Here is a 23,869-nt window from a genome sequence, read left to right as displayed (position 1 = left end):
TGTGTCCTCACATAATGGAAAGTAGAAGGAAAAGAGAGAAAGAGAATGAACTCACAGCCTTTTTTAAAATGAAGTTAATCCATTCATGAGGGTGTAGCCCACATGACCTCAACACCTCCCATTAGATTCCATCTCTCAACACTGTTACATTAACTAGTAAGTTGCCAAAACATGAACTTTTAGGTGATGCATTTTAACCGTAGCATCCTTCCTCCAACCACTAATTCTCAGGCCTTCAGACTTGCGCTGAATTACACTACTAGCTGTCCTGGTTCTCCAGCTTGCAGACAGCCTATTGTAGCCTTCATAACCACATGAGCCACTTTCCATAATAAATCACTTCATATATCTTTATATATCCTGCTGGTTCTGTTTCTCTAGAGAATCCTAATACAGCAACAAATACTAAAAATTCACTACTTCCTAATTATTTGCTACATTTTTACTATCATCTTTGTTATTGGTGTTATTTATGTCTATGTATGGTGGAAATGCTATATAATAGTGTCCAATAGCATATTTTTCCCAACTCCATGTTCAGTGATATCACAGTGCTAACTTGAAATTACCTAAGAAAGGGAGGATTTACACCACAAGAATTGAAGACTTGTATAAATTAAGGCACATTTTAATTCTCCCACTCACCACCATCTAGAACTGGTTGTTAAACTTTGACCAGCCCATCACTAGTTTTGATAGAAATCTAATTAATGTAATAAGATTTTACTAAAATTGATGTTCTCAACATTCATCATAAACATTACCAGGAAATTAATTGGACTTTATGATCAAGAATATTTTTTTCTTTTTACAATCAGCAACAATAATTCCAACAATTGGAATTAATAAATCAATTTAATACTTACTGTAAATTAACATTTGGCTGGTCAGCAAATATTGCTGGTCTCTGTGCTACTGGTTGCAGTGAATAGTCCTCTACGAATAGCTGTATGAAAGTCTCCAGTGGTATTGCATTATGCTCTTTACAGTACTGTCCATTTTACCCCACATAAGAATCTGTTTGGGAGGATCAAATGCATCTAAAAAAATTTCTCTGACACTTAAGTGGCTGATAGAATTTGCTTTTCTTAGCTATTAAAAAGTTTTAGCTTGTAGAAGTGGTGACTCTTTTAGCCAATTATGTTCCCATCTTTAATTTGATACTTAAGAAGCTCAGAGACAAACCTACCACTCTTTTGAACAATTGCACCGGACATTCTGATGTGCACTTTTGTGTAGCAATGATAACATTGGCTTTATTTTAGTATTCTCTTTATTTTCTGTTTTGCACATTTTTTCTATTTATAGTGAATATGTATGGAACTGTCTGACCAGTACCTTTTATCTGGGACTTTCCCCTTCCACACAGCCTCATGGATCCACTTAACCTGACTGTCGGCCATAGGTGACCAGGTCCTGGGCTAAATGAGTCTCTTTGGTTTGGATTTGGGGCAGAGAGAGACAAGTCAGTTTGTCTCCAGGAATCTCTAATAAAGTTAAAACTTGGTGTTCTTGATGACCCCATGCTACCTCGTGGACCAGAATAAAGGAAGGCAATGAACAGTGAGAAAGCAGGATGGAACAGATGTTGTGTAAGAGCAGTTAAAACACACTTAAGGAATGTGCTGACTACATTTGATTCTCATGTCTAGCTGGTCCTGAGGCAGATCTGCATTCCTGTCCTTGGATTTTCTAAGCTGTCCTCAAATCCTTACAATAAATTCTCTTTGGATTGTTACTTCTAGCTGCTTTTTATTTACTTCCAAACAAAAGGCTCCTGACAACCACATTAAATTTTATTCCACTGTACATATTTATGTTAGATAACTCTGTCTGCTGGTAGTGAGGCAGATGTAAATAAATAAAATATTTATAATCAGTGCTACATTATTCTAATATTTTATATTAACAAAGTTTTCCAAGTGATATTAAGAAAAACCCCTTATGAAGATGAACCTAGGTACTTCTCAGTTAAGTACATGGAAAAAAGTCTATATCTTGCCCTTTACAATGGAGAAGAAAATGATTTTGCAGTTTTGTTTTGTGGCTCAAAATTTTACTACTTCCACCTTAGCCCTCCCTCCAACGATTTCTCCTTCTCTTCCTTCTCCTCTTAGTTTTTTCATTCTTTCGTTTTCTTCTTCATTCTGGCTTCATTGATTTTCTTTTCCACTGGCCACTATAATTAAAATTAAGTGTGAACTCTTACCATACGTACCTCATTCTTCTTCATAGTCTGCTATCTGGTCTATGTTCTAACTTGGTGTATTAATTTTCTACCACTGCTGTACCAAGTTACTGCAAACTTAGTGCATTAAAACAACAGAATTTATTATTTTAAAATTCTGTAAGTCAGAAGTCTGTTATGGATCCCACCAGACTAAAATCAAGGTGTTGGTAGTCTGAATTCCTTTCTGGGGGCTTTAGGGGAGAATCTGTTACCTGTTCATATCAGTTGTTAGCAAACTTCAGTTCATCATGGAAATAGGACTGAGATTCCAATTTCCTTGCAGCCTGTCAGCTGAAGAGTCTTTCCATTAAAATGAGGCTGAATATTGTGCCTTAAACACAGAAGGCATACAACAGTGTTGGCTGGATGCATCTGTAAAAGTAAAAAGGTGTAGAAAAAAATGTCTAGAATACATACTTTAAATCCAAATTTTTAGCTACTTAATTAGTGCTGCTCTGGAAAATAAAATACAAACTAAAATTTCAGTTGTTCCTAACACTAGAAATTTAACAATTGGAAAGATAAAATCTATTTTTTGGATAGTATTTACCCACCAAGTGATGTCAGGCTCCTGAAGACTTTTAAATTACTGAATAAACAAGTTACCACCAGTAAAGAGTTCAGATATTCACAGGAAGCCCATTTGGTAAGCTTGTTTCAAGATCATTTTTAATGCTTTTTCATTATATCAGTTATAATTAAACTACTTCATATATGTAATTATGTGGCACAGTAATGGAGACAATATATTATGGAACTGTGTAAAACAAGTCTTACAGATTTGTACTTCTTCAGGGCTCTGTTAGTACTTAATCTGCTGCTTACCACCCACTGAGCTGGCCTGGAGGAAGCTGCCTTTTGATCTCTTTTATGAAATGACCTTTGAGGGCAAAAATAGATGAGAATAAACCTTAAAAGGTTTGTTATAAATATTCTGTTTGGCATCATGTATTTTTCCAAAATGCCAGAATAAAACACTTAACTAAAAAGGGTAACTTTAATGTCTTAGACAAATAAGACTAAGCTCACTATTAGAGGGTGCTTATCATGTGTGCTAGTCAACAAATTTGCCACAGAACTCCCCACAATTCCCTTAGCCATGAGCTAGGGGCAAGCAAAGGTGAAGAAACTTCCCAAGCTTACAATCCTAGAGCTGGTCTTTTATTACTTTAGCATCCTTTTTGCCCTATAATCCTCAGTCTTTGCAGTCTGTGTAACCAGCCAATGCTTCCATCTGTCACTAGGAGCAACATATGTACTCAGAAGGGAGAAACAGTTTATATTAATGATGCCAACCTGCTCTGTCCTTTAATCAGAGAAGTCTTATTTAAAGCCTGAGCAATGGCTGCAGGTGGACACAGCTTATGACTGCCAAATGCAATGGGTTCTGAGACTATTAAAATATATTTTTTATTTAGATTAGATATAAGAACAATGTTTGTGATAAAACAATACTAGATTTATCTTGAAAACATTATGGAAGGAGGGCTGATTCCTTTTTTCAGTGTTTAGATTCCTAAATTAGATCAGCCAGCTCATTTTCCATCACTTCTTTACTTATTCAGCAAATACTTACTAATGACTCACTACATGAGAGGTGCTAGTTGCTAGAAAGAGAACAAGGGTCTAAAACTCTCTGCACTGATTTACTGTTACAGATCAAAGTTTCTACAATTTTCACCATGTGCAAATGCTGAATTTTCTTCATGTGCATGTTTCCATCTTTAACGTCTCCTAAAATTGGATTCCATGTTAGTTTATTTTTGACTAAACTACCGCCTGCTTTTGTTGTGGAGGGGCCTACAAGATGTAAACCCTTGATAGTACCATTTCAGAGAAAGCAACTTCACTAATAGCTTTGCAGAAAGGATCAGGTGGAACCCCAATCATAAAAGTAAAACAGTGAAATGGAAGAGTCCAATTGTGTTGGAATGTTTATGTTGGGATGCATAAAGCTTTGTCAGGCAGAAAGTTAATATCATGTTAATAAGACAGTAATGATCAGAAGTGTTTGAAATGACTTAAAGCCCTCAACAAGGAAATCAGAGGAAAAATGGGGTTGTAGAAAACTTTAATTATTCAGAATATAGGAGAGAAATGGAAACAGGAATCCTAAAGCAGAATGTAGATTTACGGAAATAACAAAGAGAAATTTAACACCTGGTCTAAGAAAAAATGACAGCAATTTGAAGAAAGTTACACATACACACACCCTCCCCTACCACCCTCTCTCTCCCACTCAACTCCATCTCTCTCTCTCTCTCTCTCTCTCTTACTTTCTCTCTCTCTCTCTCTCAAGATATACCAGGGAACAAAGTCTTATGTGATTAAAGGAATGAGCTACTGATTAGGATAAATAAGAAATAAACGCAGAGAGTAAAATTGGGGAATCTGAGAAGATAAAACTTTACTAAAGTAGAAGCAGAATATTTGGAGAAAGATTATTTAAAATTTATTCCATGTTTTTATTTTACATAAATGACAGTTTGCTTAACTTCTGAAATACTATAGTTTAATAAGTATATAAAATTTTTAAAAATGTCTAAAATATGTTATAAGTTCAAATATGTAATAACATGTAAATATCTGAAAAAGAAAAGAATTTTTGTTTTTGACCTGATATTAATAAAAATGGCATAGATACATTAAATTTATCTTTAATATTATTGACACTTACATGGCTTATATAGATGTGTTCCAAAAGGAGAAAAAATAAAAATTAAAAAAATATATTTTGACACTATTAGCTATGAAATGCCAGAAAACTTATCCATATGATTCCTGGTAATAATCTATGATATCATTATTCCTTTAGATATATTTACATATACTTGAATAGTTTGTGCCACTTAGAAAAGTTAAAATATATCTAGGCTCTAATTTCTTGTGGCATAAGCGTATATTCTCCAGAAGATTAAAGTTAGTATGTAAGCCTTTATTTATTCAATGTGTTTGATGAGTGGAAAGGAAGGAGAGTAGCATGTATTTAATAAACAATCAGCACAGGTTGTTTACAACTTATTCTATTTCACAGCAATAGCTATTGCTAGCATTTAGTGTGTGTTCTTTTCCTATATTCTTTTTTTTCATTGAACACATATCTATATATTTGAACTTTTAAAAAAACACACACCATACAATGTAATCTTATCTAGTAATTTGCTTTTTACTCAGTATATTTTGAATGTCTTTCAATATCAGCAAATAAAATAATTACTATATTCTATATTTAAAAATATATCATAATTTACTAAAATATTGATGAGAATTATGTTGTCACCAATTTTCTTCTCCTCAACCTACACCTTCTACATTCATTTTTATACTTCTGTACGCATCCTTAGGTATGCTGAGTCAATATCATGCATATTGATAATTATGTTAAATGTTGCTAAAAAGTTTCTGAAGAGATTGTGCCATTTTATGTGCTTATAAGCAATGTAGGAGAGTTTTATTTTCCTAAAGTTTAAAAAAAATTCCATTATTTCTAATCTTTGTCAATTTGATTTTGGCCAAAATGACATTTTCCATTAACATTTCAAATTTGCAATTTTAACTAGAGAAGAGGTTGAACATTTTTTGTATATTTATAGGCTCATTTTATTTCTTCTTTTGGGTAGCCTTTTCAACTCTATCTTTTTTTTTTCTATTGACATGTTTGTCTAGTTTTTAATTGACCTACAAGAACCTTTACATATTAACAATTTTTTTCTCTCACATAATTTAAATGTCTCCCTCAGTTAAGCAAACAAAGAACAACTTAAAAGTCTTTGTTTCTTAGTGAACAAAGTAAGTCCAACCCCTAGATAATAAAGAAATTCTTCTTGTTTACTTTAAATTAAGTAAAAGGAAAAATGTTAGGGCAGCTGTTTCTGCATTCTCTTTTAAAATAAAGTTCTAGAATAATTTGAGTTAACTTATGTCCAAGATATGTTACCCACTTCAGGAATGTGTAAAGTGCAGTATTAATTACTTTTACAATTATTAAATAATACACTGTTTAAAATATTGGGCATTTTAGAAGAATTATTGAAATAAGAAATATAACCAAAATGACTGAAATTTAACCTTTGAAAGATTGCATTTTTAAGTCCATATTGTGACTTGTCTGATTTTGGATACAAAAAAAAAAAAAAACCTTGATCCCTAGGGAAGCACCTGCAGTAGAAGTGACTACCAGTTGTCGTTTTCCCCAGAACACCCATAGTATAATACATTTCATTCGGATTGTTGACATCCGCGTGGTTCCTATGAAAGATTTTATTTTACTTCTTTCAGTGAATTGAGTCTTTCCACTCTGTTTTTATTTGCTGACAGTAGAAAATATGTCTACAGTTAATTCACCTAATGAATGGGGTGGGAAATTAATTCTATGGGGACTAAGATTGTTTGGTTTGTCATGAGACATACTCGACATTTACAGGTTTTTCCCTTTTGTGCTATAGAAGTACACTGTTAAAAGATTGTGCTATAAATCCGAAAGCATGTTTTGCAAAGTTCATATCTGCATTTCCTACCTTTAATATTAATAGGAGTGTATCTTTAAAGTGAGTAAATTGAGAAAGTGGCTGAAACTATAGTTTATAAAAGAAGATTAGTGGGTTTAATATGCACTGGAGAGTAAAAGAAAAATCTTATTACTGTATGGAGAAATTACCTCATAAAGAAGCTAATACAGCAGGCTAGGGAATAATTTTTAACAAGGTTTTTATGATGCGCAAGTGTAGGCAAGTTAATGAACTTATCTTTCTAGTTATTTTCAGATTGTAACGATGTTCTTCTTTTCCAGTTCTTGTGCTTTAAAAAGTAAAATACATTTAATCACCTACAATAAAACTAATTCATTACTTTAATAAATCAAGTACAATCTTATACTGTACATTTAAATGCTGTTGCAATAATGCTGGAAACCAGATCAGGTGCTAATGTTTAGCACGGATCAGAGCAAAAGGTAACCATGGAGCTTATTTATTATTTAAATTAAAGTGTCTCATTTTTATAGTGCATAGTCATTTTGGGAAGATTTGACTCCCCTTTCAGCTATTGGATGCAGGAAGTGAAGACAAAAGAATGGGAAAATACTACGTTTTAATCATCACACACTTCTTTGCAGCATGACCATGTAGTCTTTGAAATTTACACAGAAATTCTGAAGAATTGTATATTGTACAGCAGAATAACTTGGGGATAATCCAGTAAATACAGGATGCCCCGCTGCCAGCATCTTGTTTGGAAGAATTAGGGATTATTTAGGAAGAGCATGTCTGCATTTTTCTGCTCAAAGACAAAAGACACACTGCTGAATCCTCGTACTAATTGCTGAGATACTTTCTATACTGAAAATGCAATGAATTTGTTAAGATAAGATGAAGGAATAGGTACATGAATAAAGAAATAATGTTAAAAATAAATCCTTTGTACTATTTAATCTAAATTAGATTTAACTCAACAGATTCACCATCACCCCAATTTATGATATGTAAGGTACAAACATACGTGCATGTGCACACACACACAAATACTTTATTTTAATTTTAACTTTTCTTCAATGTTGGAATCCTAAAGAAAATAATTTGAATTATGAGGGTCAGTGTAAAATTCTACACATATGCCATCTTAGAAGCAGAACTAGCTTAGATAAACTTGTGAGGTAGGCGCACACACTCTCCTGATTTTACCAACCTGACAACACAGACTTTCATAGCCCCATTTAGGATCCATGTGCCCTGCAGCCAAACAATGTCTGCAAGGGTCCCTTGTTATAGCATCTGTGCTGAATGTCACTCTGTCTGTTGGACATGTCTTACTTCTTTTTACTCTTCACCTGTCTCCAAATCAATACTTTTCTGTCTTTTACTGCTCTCTGGCACCTTCTCTGTTAAATCTCAGTGTGTCAAATTTAATTTAAGTAATTCATACTAAAGGGCAATAGCTGATAGATTACCATCTACTGATGGTAAAATGCTTACTCATATACTCTTATATAATGCTGGCCATAGGAAATTCAGGCAAGGTAGGAGCCTGGTGAAGAAGGTACTATATTTTCATCATTGTTATTTAGGGTGTCCTTAAATTACTCCATACAAGTAGCAGCCCACTCTGAGTTTCTGTGAGGTTGACTTTGCCTAATAATTAATGTTAAATAATAGTAAAATATACTAATATTTGAAAAAGTTGTTTGCTCTACACAAAGTAATTTACAAAATATTTTGTATAATTATCTATTGCTAATACATATTGCATGTGCCTATGTCTGAAATAAATCTAGCAGAGCATCAATGGACATATTTACTGCATCTAAGAATTCACTGTTGTATACATTCCATCTAGTTCTGTCTAGTTGTTTGAGTTGCAGAAATTAAATTTCCTACGTGATATCCAAATAATGGCAACTCAATCAATCCAGTTTTCAAGGGTTATAAACGAGTATAAGGGTAAAATTGATAGCAAATTATTTTTGGTATGATAAAATAAATATATATTGATATGTTTTTCCATATGGAGGGATTTTATTCCCAAAGCAATTTTTGGTTGTTGGATAGTTTGATAGATTAAATATGCTACCTGCTACAGTTTTGGTGGATCAGTCACTGGTGGGAAAAATGGCATAACCACCCAGAAGGTTATCTGGAAGGCTGACTCTCACTCTAGGGGTAAAGTTGGACTGTTGGATAGTGTCCCACAGTCAGCAGCGAACTAAGCTCTTTCTGTATAATATTCATCTTTACATTGTAAATCATTCCTATTGTCTCTTTTCTCCCCAGGTAAATCCTCTCCAAATCTTCAATAGTATTGTGCTACTGTTTTAAGGAAATGAGCATCTCTGGATGTTTTTCTCCTACGCCAAAATCAGAAAACTTCTCATAAGAGATAAGATGTATAATAGAAAGAAGGTAGACAGAACATAGAAGAGCTGGTAAGTGTGTGTTCCAGACCCAGGCATCAGTGCAGTGGGAAAAGAGTTGACCACTGTGGGATTGGCAGTGAGGGTGGGCTTGGGTGGGTCTACAGTCTGCAGCCATGCCCACTAAGAGGCACTTTCCAAAACTTTCCTAAATCAGAGAGGTGATCACCTGGCTGAAGCCCAAATGCCTGATACAATAGTGAGACTAACTCAGTAAAAAGATCAATTGTTATATAAAATAGTAAATTTCATTGTTTTTTATTGATACAAAAGAAATTAATTCCCTAATTTTGAAGATTTAGGCTTCTAAATTTTTTCTTCCTTCTTTTCCCTCCCCTTACCTCCCTCTACTTTCCCTCCCTCCCTCTTTCCCTCCTCCTTCCTTCCTTCCTTCCTTCCTTTTTTCCCCTCCTTCTTTTCTTCTTTCCTTCCTTGTGATTATAAGAAATATCAAAATTTCTGCTTAAGATAAATTCCAGAAATAGTATTATTAGATAAAAATACATTAAAAAATCAAAGGCGTTTAAAAATATTTTTTAAAAATTCCTTCACAAAAATTCTCCCATCTTGCCCTTCCTCCAGCAATATATAAATCCCTACTTCTCCATCCCCTCTCCTACACTGGATATTATCATATAAGAGTATTTTTCATAAATCAATAGCTATATCTTGGTATCAAGAAAAGTACTTATCCAAACTCAATATTTCCCAGAAAGTGGATCGGAACCCCCTTGTAATAAGTTACAAGAGGGGCAATGCTATTTCTAAGGTATAATTTTACATTCTATTCCCTGAATTATCATTAATACTGGGATAGTCCAGCAAGATTCCTTATTTCTTAATGTGACCAAAAGCAAAAAATCTCAATATGATAAATTTAATGTGCTGGTTCCTTAGTCATTAAAAAAATTCCTATCTCAGGCTATATTTTGGCATTAAAACTAACTAATTCATTTTAGGAATTATTTTTTTTTACAGTGCTTTCCTAGCACAAGAGTATCATCATCAGAGGCCTCCAGACTTAGTTGTCCTTTCTTTTCTTGACAGTTTTCTATAGGTAGTCAATTTAAAGGTTGGTCACAAGTGTACCTGGGTATAAGGTCTGTAGCCAGCTGATGTTATCATTAGTGATCGTTCACAAAGAAAGCAAATATCTCAGAGGGAGTCCACTTGCAATAATGGCATTTAGGGCCAAACTGCATGCATGCATGTGTGTATACACATGTGTAATTTTTCCTGGAGTAGGGATGAGAGAATAATTTAAAAATGAATAAATGTGCAAATGAGAGATTAATCATGAAATGAGTTTTTTCTTGTAAAATAGTGCATTATTATTTGATTTGTGATATTACCAAATATAAGAAGCAAAAAATTTCATCTATGATATTTGTCCATTCTTTGAAAATGGGCTTTTAGCAGATGCCATAGCTTTATCCTTTGGTCGTGCTTAACAAATATGGCATATCTGCCCTATGCTACTCCAAATCTGCAAAGTCCACACCCTGATTTAGTCCGTTTTTGTTCAAAAGCTTTTAGGAGCCTGCTGAACATATTGACTCATGAACATGTGGTATATGTTACCTATCTTGTTTTTGTTAATGTATTCCACATGCTCCTGGCCCATTTTATGAAATAATATCCTTTGTCTATTCTATTTGTCCCCATTTCCTACTGTTCTGAATATAGCCATTCTCTTTCATGTTATTTGCCACTGAGAATATTTAATATGTTTTCCATTCATAAATTTATTTTACTGATAAATTATGATGCTTTCAGTATTGTTTAGCATCACAGAGGGCTAATCCTTCCTAAGCCATATTTTATAAATATTTTAACTTTAAAATAGGCTTTAAAGACAGAGATTCAATTGGCAGGGAAACAGTCTATTTAAAATCTGTTACTTATATAAACATCAAGTAGCATCACACATTCTCATTTGCTACTAGCTGTTGCTTATTTGAAAAATCTTTTACATGGATAATCAACCATGTATTACAAATCCATTTATTAAAGCAGATTTGTGTAGAGTGTCTCTGGACAGAAGGCAAATGGAGGGTGGATGTATTCATACACAAAAATGGAGAAACCAAGCCCTTGACTATAATACAAACTGGAGCACACCTTTTATCCGATAAATGAATGAGTTATGCTAATCTGAGTACTCTCCTGATTCCTTATCTAGCTCACAATATAATGCAATCCCTTAAGATGTACAGGGACTAAACACTCTCCCTCTATACCCTTCCTGAAATCAGAGGTTTACTTGTAATTAGGGCCGAGAATCACTCAGCCAGAGCTGTCAGCCTGCCTGGTTACTGACTGAAGCAGTTTCTCAAGCAGCTTTCAAAACTGTTGAGAAATCTGTCAATGAAGATGCAGCTGGGGAGACTCCACACACAGCCAGACTGGCCTTGCCTGGCTCAAGACTGGTCACACAAGTCGTGTTTCCATTTTTGGGTTTGGCTCCAAGCCCCAGGAAATGCCTGCCCCTTTTCTACTCTCTGTGGGCCACAGTAGGATACTGAAAGATTTTGGGCCTAGGGTTTAGACAAAGGCCCAGAGGTAGCTTTGGATCCACCATGAACTAAAGGCAATTCACTTCACTCTCCTTTTCTACAGTAGCTAGATAGACAATAATCTTTATCTTGCTTTATTCATAAAGTTATTGTGGGGATAAAATTAGATAATTTGCATAAAAATATTTCAAGAGTTTGTGTTCAACTTCGTGCTTTTCTCTTTTTACATATTTTCAGCAATAAACTATATATATATTTTAATATGCCAACATATTTTTAATAAGTTCTACTTAGATATAATATGAACATATTCTAGAGAATGTTTGCTGGCAAAATTAAAGTAGCAATGATTACTAGTAGTGGGAAAAGGCAACTTGTTTGCAAATGTACATAGAATAGGACCCCAGCATGAGGTAAGTTTATTTTTAAAGGTTTGAGAAATAAATCCGTGCAAACATATACTTTTTGAATCCTAACCAGACTCTGAAAAAAATCCAATATAATAATATTTGCCCATAATCTAGATGCCAGTGATGTCAATCCAGTGTGTTTTAGGAATCACCTGCAGCAATGAGACAGTTAGGAAGTGACCCTGAGGAAGAGCTTTGATGAGGTCTTCTTTTGAGATGAAGAACGCTTTCCTAAGCAGAATAATAGGATCCTGGCACCTCTGTAATTTAGGAACTACTTGTATTGTTCTTGTTTACGCCTGTAAAAAGAGAAAAAACAGAAAGTAGGAGATGGGAGCTGTCTCTTCTTCTAAAAACTTGCTTGCCATCCCTATGAATAGTTAATCCCTTTATTAGTTGATCTTCAGCCTTCTCCTGGGCATCATAGTACCAGTTCTTTCCTTAAATTGACCATGAAATGGTTTATTTGCATATCTTGCCCTTTTTTATGCTCTCAATCCTTCTAAAATCAAACCACTATTCCATCTGAAAATGGTATTCTTTTATTAGTATTATAGAAGTATAGGCTCTTAAAAATAATTATTAACATATCTATTTTTCCTAACAGAAATTATAGGAAACCAGTGGCTGCTGGAAATCATACAGGAGGAGAAAGAACCTGTCATCCTCTGGCCAAATGATGAACCTATTTAAGTGACATGTTGGTTACATTTCTAATGATGTGTTAAATTGGCCTTAGGTGACCAGGTCATAGGTTAGTAGAGGGCAATATTAGTTGGGGAAGAGTTTTGAGTCTCCTGGAGCAATAATCTCCTTCCCCTCCAATTAAAGGCAGTCAACAAAGGCACATATATTGACTGTGTAACTTTTAAAAAATCTAGAATTTAAAATTTTTTTATGTATTTTACCCTCATTTATTGGCCTATGGTAGTCTCTATTTTTTTCACTTCAAGACTTACCTCAAATTCTGTTTATTTCTGAGATTAAAACTACTGTGGGTCTTAATGGTATTAGAACCAAAAAAAGACATTTCATAGAGCCCATAAAATTTTTCTCTCTGGAAAGTAAATGGAGAGGTGGATACGACTTTCTCCTGAGATGCAGGAAAGAGATTAGTTTGGGAGTAAAACAAAGTCATGAGAGCAATCCCACAACAATGCAGGTAAATACAGTTTATTATTCAACAGTCAACTTGAATATTAGGTAATGACAGAAGATATGGTCATTTCTCAGTCTTAAAATCTGGACTCCCAGCAGCTAACCTTAAATTTGGTAGGAGACTTGAAACAGAATACCTGTTCCCACTTCCTAAACTCTCTTATCCACCATGGCTCAAAATGTCAGCAAAATTACTGACGTGTTTTATTTCTTCTCCATAACCGGTTAGTCATCAAGCAGTCCTGAATTTTCTTTTGAAATGTCTTGACATTTATTCTTTCTCCTTCATTGATGTTGATATATCACCCCAGAATAAACTCTTCTCATTTTGACTGTCAATTAACTGAAATACTCTATTAATATTTGATTAAATAACCATTTGATAGTATAGCATAGTGATAGACTATTGCTCTATCATGGAATAGAAACACAAAAATAATCAGAGACCATTAAAAAATGTAATTATGGCAGAAAAACTGACATAAATAGAAATATTTCAAAATAAAACTATTTATTGCAACAACTGTGATAGTTCCAAATATATTAATACTAATGGGATCACTTACAAAACTGAGACTGATATTTCCACAGTAGTCTAGAAGCTATTACATGTAGGCATTTTCCATGTCAATTATTTATCAATTGTGATAAATGGTTCTGATTGATTTGTATCAATGTGGACAGAGCCTGTAGTCTTGATTATTCAATACGCTTCAATTGTTATACATATCAAAACTACTACTATACTACTAATAATGAAGTTTCATCTTGAGGAAGCCTGTAATTCAGTTTTGGTTATTCCAACATCTCTTTTTACACTGCCTTAATGCTGCCATTTTGCCACCAGAGTAGAAGTGCCAAGTGTGTCCTGCTTTTGAAAGAAGCGTAGTGTTTAGGTTTTTGTGTGGTTTTTGTTGTTGTTGATTCATGTTGTTGTTGTTGTTAGCAGTTTTAGCAAAAGGTAGAGTTTGGAGAAGATGAAGAAATAAATAGCAGAAGTAAGTGGAGAAGAAATTAGGTGAATTTCTATGAAATTGGGTATTGGCTATATTATTAAAAGATGAGGGAATATTTGAAAATTATAAACAATTATTTTTCTTTTGTTTGTTCTAAATCCATGGCTTCACTCTAGTGAGTTATGCATTCATCTGCCTTGGAGCATCTATGTGTAGAGTTTAGACATGTTACAGAAGGCACTCCTATGGAAAGAACAAATGCAAAATAATATTATGCCTCAAGACAATAGCTTCATAAACCGGGCTATTGCCTTGAAAATTTATTTTCCAAATTCCTATTCCTCCTCCCTTAGCATATTAAAAAATTAACACTGAGCTCCTGAAACTTTTGTTACAGGAAAGGTTCTCCTTAGATTTGCTGTTGCTGGGCTAAAGAAGGCTCTGGCTTAGGGAAACTTAGGAACGTGTCTACTGTGGAAGAACAGGAGGAATAAGACAGAGAAGGAAAAGAGACAGCCAGTCATGAATCTAGGGCCTTGACCCAAAGGCAAAAAGCATGTTAAAATAAGGTAGGATAACCCCTGGAAGATATTTGCTGAGAAGACAATCTTGGAGAAATCTCAGTTTATTTAACCCTATGCAAAGAAAATATTGGCACCATATTTTGTTTATATCAATAGGACTTTAGATTGCATAGGGATATGTACATAAACTTTAGTTAGTACTTAGTATAGTCCCTGGTATGTGGTAGATTCTCAATAAAAGTTTGATTAATGAAGGTATATTTAGATAATGTCTCACATTGGGATACAACTCTCGTATATCACTGGTATTTTGCAAAAGTTACAGAGAAAACTGTAATGTATGTTTTTTGTCATTTTGGCTTGGTAATATTTGCTCTTGGAACAAAAAAAATTATAGTATAAAGGATATTTATAGATCAGCTCTAGAAATAAATGTGACAAAAATGCAAGTTCAAAAATTATATATTCTATAGGGAATTTTTAAAATCAGTTTTTGGGCAAAGGGGGCATTCTTTTTAAATATGGTAAGTATCTGAAGAAAAAGGCAATGCCCCACATTTTGTTGCTATTCTCAACTGATGCCAATTTCCAAGCCCTGGCTTTCATATTCTCACCAAAAGCTGTGAGCTGCACACATATGAGGAATTCTTTGACACTCAGTGAGCAAGTCACAGGTGTCTCATGAGTCCTTAATGACAGCCAGCTTTCCAAAATGCAGGAAAAGAACAGACAAGAGCAGAATGATAATGCAATTCAGTGGTGCCATGTACTTTAAGAATAAAAATTTAAAAAAGCAAAGTCCCACCAAAAAGATTTTCAGAGTTTCATTTAATTATAATGTACAAGATGATACTGGAAGTATGAGTGAACTTTGCCTACAAGTTCACTTCGGTTTCTTTCTTTCTGTCCCTTACTTTCTTCTTCTTCTTCTTCTTTGTTTGCCTATTTCTGATGCAACAGGACACAGGCAGCAAGTGACACAGGGGACTGCACTGCAAAGTGAAGTACAGCTAGAACGGAATGAAGTGTTAACGGTTTCTTTTTAAAAATTCATCGGACATTCACACCCAACTTTATAAATCAATGAACAGTGTATGCAGTACTTCAATCAAGGAAGTGAGGAAATGCATTAATGGGTGTCAGAAAACAGATTACTAGGGCATCACTCTAGAGCCAACAGTCCTGTGAAATGGCAAAATTCAACTGTGAAAGACAGTTCTTGGAGATTCATGGTGTCTGCTTCTAATGTTTTTTTTATTAAAAAACTACTACATAAAATATTCAGCCTTCATTATTGCATTTTGAAATCATAATATGTAATTATTGTTATTATTATTTGTGAGAGATCCAGAGATAAATGCTGAGATAAAGGAAAATTTGTCTTGATTGTTTTTCCTTTAAGTTCAAGATTTCATTGATAGTTGAAAAAAGTACATGATATTGGAATAAATGCAATATATTTAAGAGAAGAGATGTTAAATTTAAATTACGTATAGGTTTTCTAAACAGAAGACAGGGGAGTTTGGGACTGGAAGAGCTATGGGAAAATTGCAGACACTGAATAAAATCCGGACTCCACACCATGAATCGCACAGTCTGGTTTGTGCTTGCTTCTCCATTTTTCTTTCCTTTCACACAGCTATCTTCATGGGATTGTGACTTGTACAGTAGCTGTCTTAGTTAGTTTGGGCTGATATAACAAGTTACCATAGTCTGCGTGTCTTAAGAAAACAAATATTTATTTCTCACAGTTCTGGATGCTGAAATGTCTAAGATCAAGGTCTTGGCAAACCTGACCTCTGACGGGGGCTCCTTCCTGGTTTGTAGATGGCTGCCTTCTCATTGTATCCTCACATGGCAGAGACGAGAGGGAGAGAAAAAGCAAACTCTCTCTTGTCTCTTCTTTATAAGGGCACTAATCCCATAATGAGGGCTCCATCCTCACAACTGAATTACCTCCAAAAGGCCCCATCTCTAATTGCTATCACATTGAGTATTAGGGTTTCCACATATACCTTTTTTTTTCCGGGGGAGAGGTTCATACACACCCCACACACTTGACTTTTCTTGTCACAGAAAAGCAAAGGGAGTGGGCTGTGGTGACCCATTAAGCATTCATTTTAGTAAAAGACTCACAATGAGGATAGTATAAGTAGTTCTGAGTGCTTTGGTAAGCTCTAAACTTATTAATATCTGTGAAGATATGACAATTATGACCTATCTTAGTTCTTTAGTCCTTTCAGGATATTTTAACAAAATATGATAGACTGGGTAGCTTATAAATAACAGAAATGTATTTCTCAGAGTTTTAGAGTCTAAGAAGTCCAAGATCCAGGTAGTGGCAGGTCTCTGGTAAGGGCTTATTTCCTGGTTCATAGATGATGCCTTCCTGATGTGTCCTTTCACGGTGGAAAAGGCAAGGCAGTTCTCAAGAGCTTCTTTGATAAAGACACTAATCACACTCATGAGGACTCCAGCCCTTGGATCTAATTACCTAATTGTTTTCCAAAGGCTCTATCACATTGGAAATTAGGTTTCAACATAAGAATTTTGGGGAGACACAAATATTCAGACCACAGCATGACTAGAATGATTTTCACATGTCAATATAAATAAATAAACACAGTTTCAGGAAGCAAAGTGTGAATTTTTATGTTGTATAAAAATCATTAGGTAAATGTATATTTATCTTTCTTTCTTTCTAAATGCTAAATTCCGCAAAAAACATGCTGATCTAATAAAATGGGCTGCATGTGACTTATCACAAAAATAAATATAACTCAAATTGGAAGTATATAGGAAGCCAGTTATTTTTAACCATAGCGGGGTGAAGTATGAATGTAATGACATTCTGTCAACATTACCTGTCATGTTGAAGGAGACTGTTTGTTAAGTAAAGCTATAAACTTCCTGTCATAGGGATATGTGTTGCTTTGTAATTAAAAATTATTTTTAGTAATGAGGAAGTTATGACTATATTTTTGTTACAAAGCAATGCATGTATGTAAAGTTAAATGTGAACCATTTACCCTTAGTGGGATCCCCTCACACTCCAAAGTGGTACTGCCTTTTCACTATGCATAATGCTAGCACTACCAGCATTGGATTATGCTGCCTGACTTGAAGACCTTCTTCTGTTTTGTATATGTATTTACATCTCTCTAAATATAGTTACTTACACAAATAAAATTATACTATATACATCTATTTGTAAAATTCTTAATGAAATCTGCAATGAACAATTTGTACACTTACATTTAGGGTATACTCTCTCCGTTTGTACTTACTAATAAAAGCAATCTACTGGTTCATTGGAGAACCCACTACTCTTTTCTCCCTATTCTTTACATTCTGAGTAGGATTGGCCCACCTGTGCTTCCTGGACAAACCTTGATTGGTTTGTGTAATCAGTATATCCCTCCTCCAGGCCACAGTGACTGGCTTCTGGAAGGATACCAAACCCATACGAGCCAATGAGAAAAAGGTGAAATTTCAGAGAATCCTTGTTTCTTCCTTTTTTTTCTCATGGAAATTTCTCAAGATATATAGTGGGTTTTTTTAAATTTCAGCATATTATGGTGGTACAAATGTTAAGGTTCTGTATATTGCCTATGCCCTCCCTCTCCCCTCGAGTCAGAGCTTCAAATGTGACCATCCCCCAGATAGTGCGCATCTCACTCATTGTGTTTATATATATCCATCCCCTCCTCCCCTCTCCCACCTCAATAGATGTTATCCACTTAGGTGTTGATCCCTTAATACCAAATTGCTGGTGAGTACATGTAGTGCTTGTTTTATCATTCTTGAGATACTTCACTTAGTAGAATGGGTTCCAGCTCTATCCAGGAAAATACAAGAGGTGCTATATCACCATTGTTTCTTTAAGCTGAATAGTACTCCATGGTATAAATATACCACATTTTATTAATCCACTCATGAATCGATGGGCACTTGGGTTGTTTCCACAACTTTGCAATTGTGAATTGTGCTGCTATAAACATTCGAGTGCAGGTGTCTTTTTTTGTAGAGTGTCATTTGATCTTTTGGGTAGATGCCCAGTAGTGGAATTGCTGGATCAAATGGTAGATCTACTTGTATCGCTTTAAGGTATCTCTATACTGCTTTCCACAGAGATTGAATTAGTTTGGAGTCCTACCAGCAGTGCAGGAGCATTCCTATCTCTCCACATCTACGCCAACATTTATTGCTTGGGGACTTTTTGATAAAGGTCATTCTTACTGGAGATAGGTGATATCTCATTGCAGTTTTGATTTGCATTTCTCTGATGATTAGAGATGTTGAGCATTTTTTTCATATGTTGGCCATTATTCTGTCTTCTTTTGAAAAATTTCTGTTCATGTCCTTTGCCCACTTTTTGATAGGGTTGTTTGATTTTTTCTTGCTGATTTTCCTGAGTTCTAAATAAATTCTAATTATCAGTCCTTTATAGGATGTGTAGCTTGCAAAAATTTTCTCCCATTCTGTGGGTTGTCTGTTTGCTCTATTGACAGTTTCTTTGGCTGTGCAGAAGCCTTTTAATTTGATCAGGTCCCATTTGTTTATTTTTGTTGCTGCTGTGATTGCCTTTGGGGTATTCTTCATAAATTTTTTGCCTAGGCCAATGTCTAGAAGAGTATTTACAATGTTTTCCTCTAGAATTCTAGTAGTTTCACACCTAAGGTTCAAGTATGTTACCCAGCATGAGTTGATTTTTGTGAGAGGTGAAAGGTATGGGTCCTGTTTCAGTCTTCTACATGTGGCTATCCAGTTTTTCCAGCACCATTTATTGAATAAGGATTCTTTTCCCTGGTGTATGTTTTTGTCTGGTTTGTTGAAGATTAGTTGGCTATCTGAGGATGGTTTTATATCTGAGTTCTTAGTTCTGTTCCATTGGTCAATGTCCTTGTTCTTCTCCCAGTCCCAAGATGTTTTAATTACTCTAGCCTTGTAGTATAGTTTGAAGTCTGGTAAATTGATACCTCCTATTTTGTTTTCATTGCCTAGGATTGATTTTGCTATACGGGGTCTTCTCTGTTTACATATGAAGTGCAAAATTATTTTTTCTATATCTGTGAAAAATGATGATGGTATTTTGATAGGGATTGCATTGACTCTGTAGGTCATTTTGGGTAGTATAGACATTTTAACAATGTTGATTCTGCCAACCCATGAACATGGAATATTCTTCCACCTATTTACATCCTCTGTTATTTCCTTCTTCAGTGTTTCATAGTTCTCCCTGTAGAGGTCTTTTACCTCCTTAGTTAAATATATTCCTAGGGGCTTCATTTTCTTTGTTGCTATTTTGAAGGGAATTGAGTCTTTGATTTGGTTCTCACTGTTACTGTTGTTGGCATGTATGAATGCCTCTGATTTCTGTGTATTGATTTTGTATCCTGAGACTTTACCAAATTCATTTATCAAGTCAAGGAGTCTCTTGGTTGAATCCTTGGGGTTTTCTAGTTATAATATCATGTCATCAGCAAAGAGTGAGAGTTTGATCTCTTCTGCTCCCATTTGGATGCTCTTAATTCCGCTCTCTTGTTTGATTGCTGTAGCAAGGACTTCAAGCACTATGTTGAATAGAAGTGGAGATAGTGGGCAAATTTGTCTTGTTCCAGTTCTAACTGGGAATGTTTTCAATTTTTCCCCATTCAGTGTGATATTGGCTGTGGGTTTGTCATATATGGCTTATATGATTTTTGGGTAAGTCCCATCTATGCCTATTTTGTTGAGCATTCTTATCTTAAAAGGGTGTTGAATTTTGTCAAATGCTTTTTCTGCGTCTATTGAGAGGCTCATATGGTCTTTGTTTTTGCATCTGTTTATATGATGAATTACATTTATAGATTTGCATATGTTGAACCATCCCTGCATCCCTGGGATGAAGCCCACTTGGTTGTGATGGATTATTTTCTTGACAAGCACCTGGATTTGTTGGCTAGGATTTTGTTGAGAATTTTTGCATATATATTCATATTGGTCTGTAGTTTTCTTTTTTGGTTGCATCCTTTCCTGGTTTTGGTATCAGGGTTATGTTCACTTCATAAAATGTGTTGGGGAGGATTCCATCCTTCTCAATATTGTGGAATAATTTCTGCAGGATAGGCACCAGTTCTTCTTTGTAGGTGTGGTAAAATTTGGGTGTGAAACCATCTGGTCCAGGACTTTTCTTTTTAGGAAGGTTTTTTTATTACTATTTCAATTTCAGTACTTAATATTGGTCTGTTCAGGAATTCTATTTTTTCCTGGTTGAGCCTATGAAGGCTGTGTGTTTCTAAGAAATTGTCCTTTTCCTCTACATTTCCAGTTTTTGTGCATAGAGGTTTTTGCAGTATTCATTAATTATATCTTGTATCTCTGTGGCATCCATTGTAATTTCTCCTTAATTGTTCCTGATGGAGTTTATTAGAGATTTTTCTTTTCTTCTTTTCATTTAGTCTAGCCAAATGTGTGTCAATTTTGTTTATTTTTTCAAAGAACCAATGTTTTGTTTTATTAATCTTCTATATGGTTTTCCTATTGTCAATTTCATTTAGTTCTGATTTGATCTTAATTATTTCACTTCTTCTGCTGGGTTTGGGGTTGGTCTGTTCTTCTTTTTCCACTTCTTTGAGATGATTCATTAGGTTGTCTATTTGTGGTCTTTTTGACTTTTGGATATGGGTATTTATGGAAATAAACTTTCCACTCAGGACTGCTTTAGCTGTGTCCCATGGGTTTTGATAACTGTGTCTCCTTTGTCATTTATTCAAAGAATTTTTTGATTTTATTCTTGATTTCCTTATTTATGAAGTGATCATTCAGCAGAAGGTTGTTTCCATGACTTTGTGTAGAAATGAGAGTTCCTGTTAGGGTTGATTTCTACTTTTATTCCATTTTGATCTGAAAAGATACATGGTATAATTTCTATTTTTTAAAATTGAGACATGCTTTGTGTCCTAGGATATGGTCAATGTTAGAGAATGACCCATGAGCTGATAAAAGGTCATATATTCATTGGTTTGGGGGTAGACTGTCCTGTAAATGTCAGTCAGGCCCATTTGTTCTAGAGTTCTGTTTAAGTCCATTATTTCTTTGTTGATTTTCTGTTTGGAGGATCTGTCCTGTACTGTCAGTGGGTGTTAAAGTCTCCAACTATTATGGTGTTGTTTATCCATTTGTTTAGGTCAAATAGAGTTTGCTTTATGAATCTGGGTGCACAAGGTTGGGTGCATGTATATTTAGAATTGTTATGTCTTCTTGTTGAACTGTACTCTTCACCATTATATAGTGACCTTGTTTGTATTTTATTACTTTTGTTGATTTAAAAACTAAGTTATCTGTAATCAGCACCACCGTACCAGCTTTCTTTTGGTTTTCGTTTCCTTGAAATATTGTTCTCCACCCTTTTACCTTTAGTTTAACTGCATCCTTGTAGGTTAGATGTGTTTCTTGAAGGCAGCAGATACTTGGCTTGTATTTTTTTATCCATTCGGCCAACCTATGTCTCTTGAGTGGGGAGTTCAAGCCATTCACATTTATTGAGAAAACTGATAGGTGGGGAAAATTTCTGTTCATTATGTTGGGTTGAACTTTGTTGCTTTATTTTCTCTCTTGAGTCATTGTGGTATCTGGGCTTTGATCTTTATCTTTGAGTAGATTTACATTTGTGAGTGTTTATTGTGCTGATCCATGGGTAACACTGTTTTGAGTACTTCTTGAAAGGCTGGTCTTGTCTTGGTGAATTTCCTCAGTCTTTGCTTATGTGAGAATGTCTTGGTTTCTCCTTCATATACAAAACTTAGTTTTACAGGGAATAAGATTCTAGGCTAGGCATTATTCTGTTTCAGAAGAGTGAGAAAGGGGCCCCAGTCTCTCCTTGCTTGTAAAGTTTCAGTAGAGAAGTCTAGCATTATTTGGATTGGCTTTCCTTTGTATGTTACTTGCTTCTTTTGTCTTACAGCTTGTAGAAGGGCCTCTTTAGTTGATATTTTGGTCAGTCTGATGACTGCATGTTGTGACATCTTCCTATTTGCATTTAATCTCCCAGGGGTCCTTGGAGCTTCTTGAACTTGTATATTGTGATTTTTGCCAAGGCCTGGGAAATTTTCCTCTATTATATATTCAAATGGCTTGTCCAACCCTTGAGTGTTGTCTTCTTCCCTTTTGGGTAACCCTATAACCCTCACATTAGGTTTCTTCACATCATCCCACATCTCTTGTAGGCTTTGCTCTTTTCTCTTGTTTCTCTACTCTATCTCAGTGACTGATTTATTTAATTGGAAGGTGTTATCTTCAATCTCTGAGATTCTTTCTTCTGTTTGATCTACCCTATTCTTGAGGCTTTCTACTGTGTTTTGTAGTTCCCTGAATTGAATCTTCATTTCCAGGATTTCAATTTGATTTTTCTTCATTATTTCAATTTCTTTAGTGAATTTTTGTTCCGGGTTCTAGAATCCTTTTGCGTTTTCTTTGTGTTGGTTATCCAGTTTTTCTTGCAAGTCATTGAATTTTCTTACGATCCATGCTTGAAATACTTCTTCTGTCATTTTAGTGGTCTGATTTTGTTGATGTCCATTTCTAAGGGGCTGGTACTCCTCTTTGGGGGTGTGCTTTCTGTTTGAGTTTTCATATTTCCAGAGATCCTTCGCTTATTTCTTCCCATCTGGATCATTTGTTGCTTTTTACTTTTAGGCATTCATTTGGATAATGACATGCCCTATTTAGTTTCTGATCCAGTAGGTGGTGTTTGTGGATGAGATTTGACCACACCCTGTATGATGAGTCAGTAGATGCTGTAAAAGAGTGTGCAGAATGTCTTCCCTGTCAGTAGGTGGTGCTTGCTGGGAGGAGCAGGCTACACTGTTGTTTCTGGGTCCTGTAACCAGCTCTTGTTCCTCTGGAGGGGCACTCTAGTGTCTCAGGTGGTCAGTGGGGCTGTGGGACTTCCAGGTGTGTCCTTTTCTCTCAGTGAGGGTTGGTCTGGGAGTGAGTCTGGATGGAGCTGGGTTGGGTAAGCTTGCCCTCAAGCACCACAAATGCTGTTAGTAGGAGTCAAAGTTCTGTTCTCTGCTTCTGGGAAAAGCTGTCAGGGAGGTGCTGGAATGGCCCCACTTAGTCAGACAGTCTGTGTGTGGGCATGGGGCTGTCTGAGACCTGCAGTCTGGAGCAAGCCTTGCTCCTTTCCAC

General features: G+C 35.2%; 1 long non-coding RNA gene across 3 annotated transcripts in view; it reads left to right on the top strand.

Annotated features, from left to right (window-relative positions):
- The window catches only part of LOC105881236 (uncharacterized), a 289,089-nt gene that overhangs the window by 233,375 nt on the left and 31,845 nt on the right, over nucleotides 1-23,869 (top strand). For all 3 annotated transcript variants that reach the window (XR_012920078.1, XR_002223325.2, XR_012920076.1), the window contains exon 3: nucleotides 8,995-9,146. This is a non-coding gene — a long non-coding RNA (uncharacterized LOC105881236). The remainder of the gene's footprint in view (nucleotides 1-8,994; nucleotides 9,147-23,869) is intronic.

The sequence above is a fragment of the Microcebus murinus genome, chromosome 1 (genome assembly GCF_040939455.1).
Source record: "Microcebus murinus isolate Inina chromosome 1, M.murinus_Inina_mat1.0, whole genome shotgun sequence".
Lineage (NCBI taxonomy): Eukaryota > Metazoa > Chordata > Mammalia > Primates > Cheirogaleidae > Microcebus > Microcebus murinus.
This window is presented reverse-complemented; position numbering and strand designations above follow the sequence as displayed.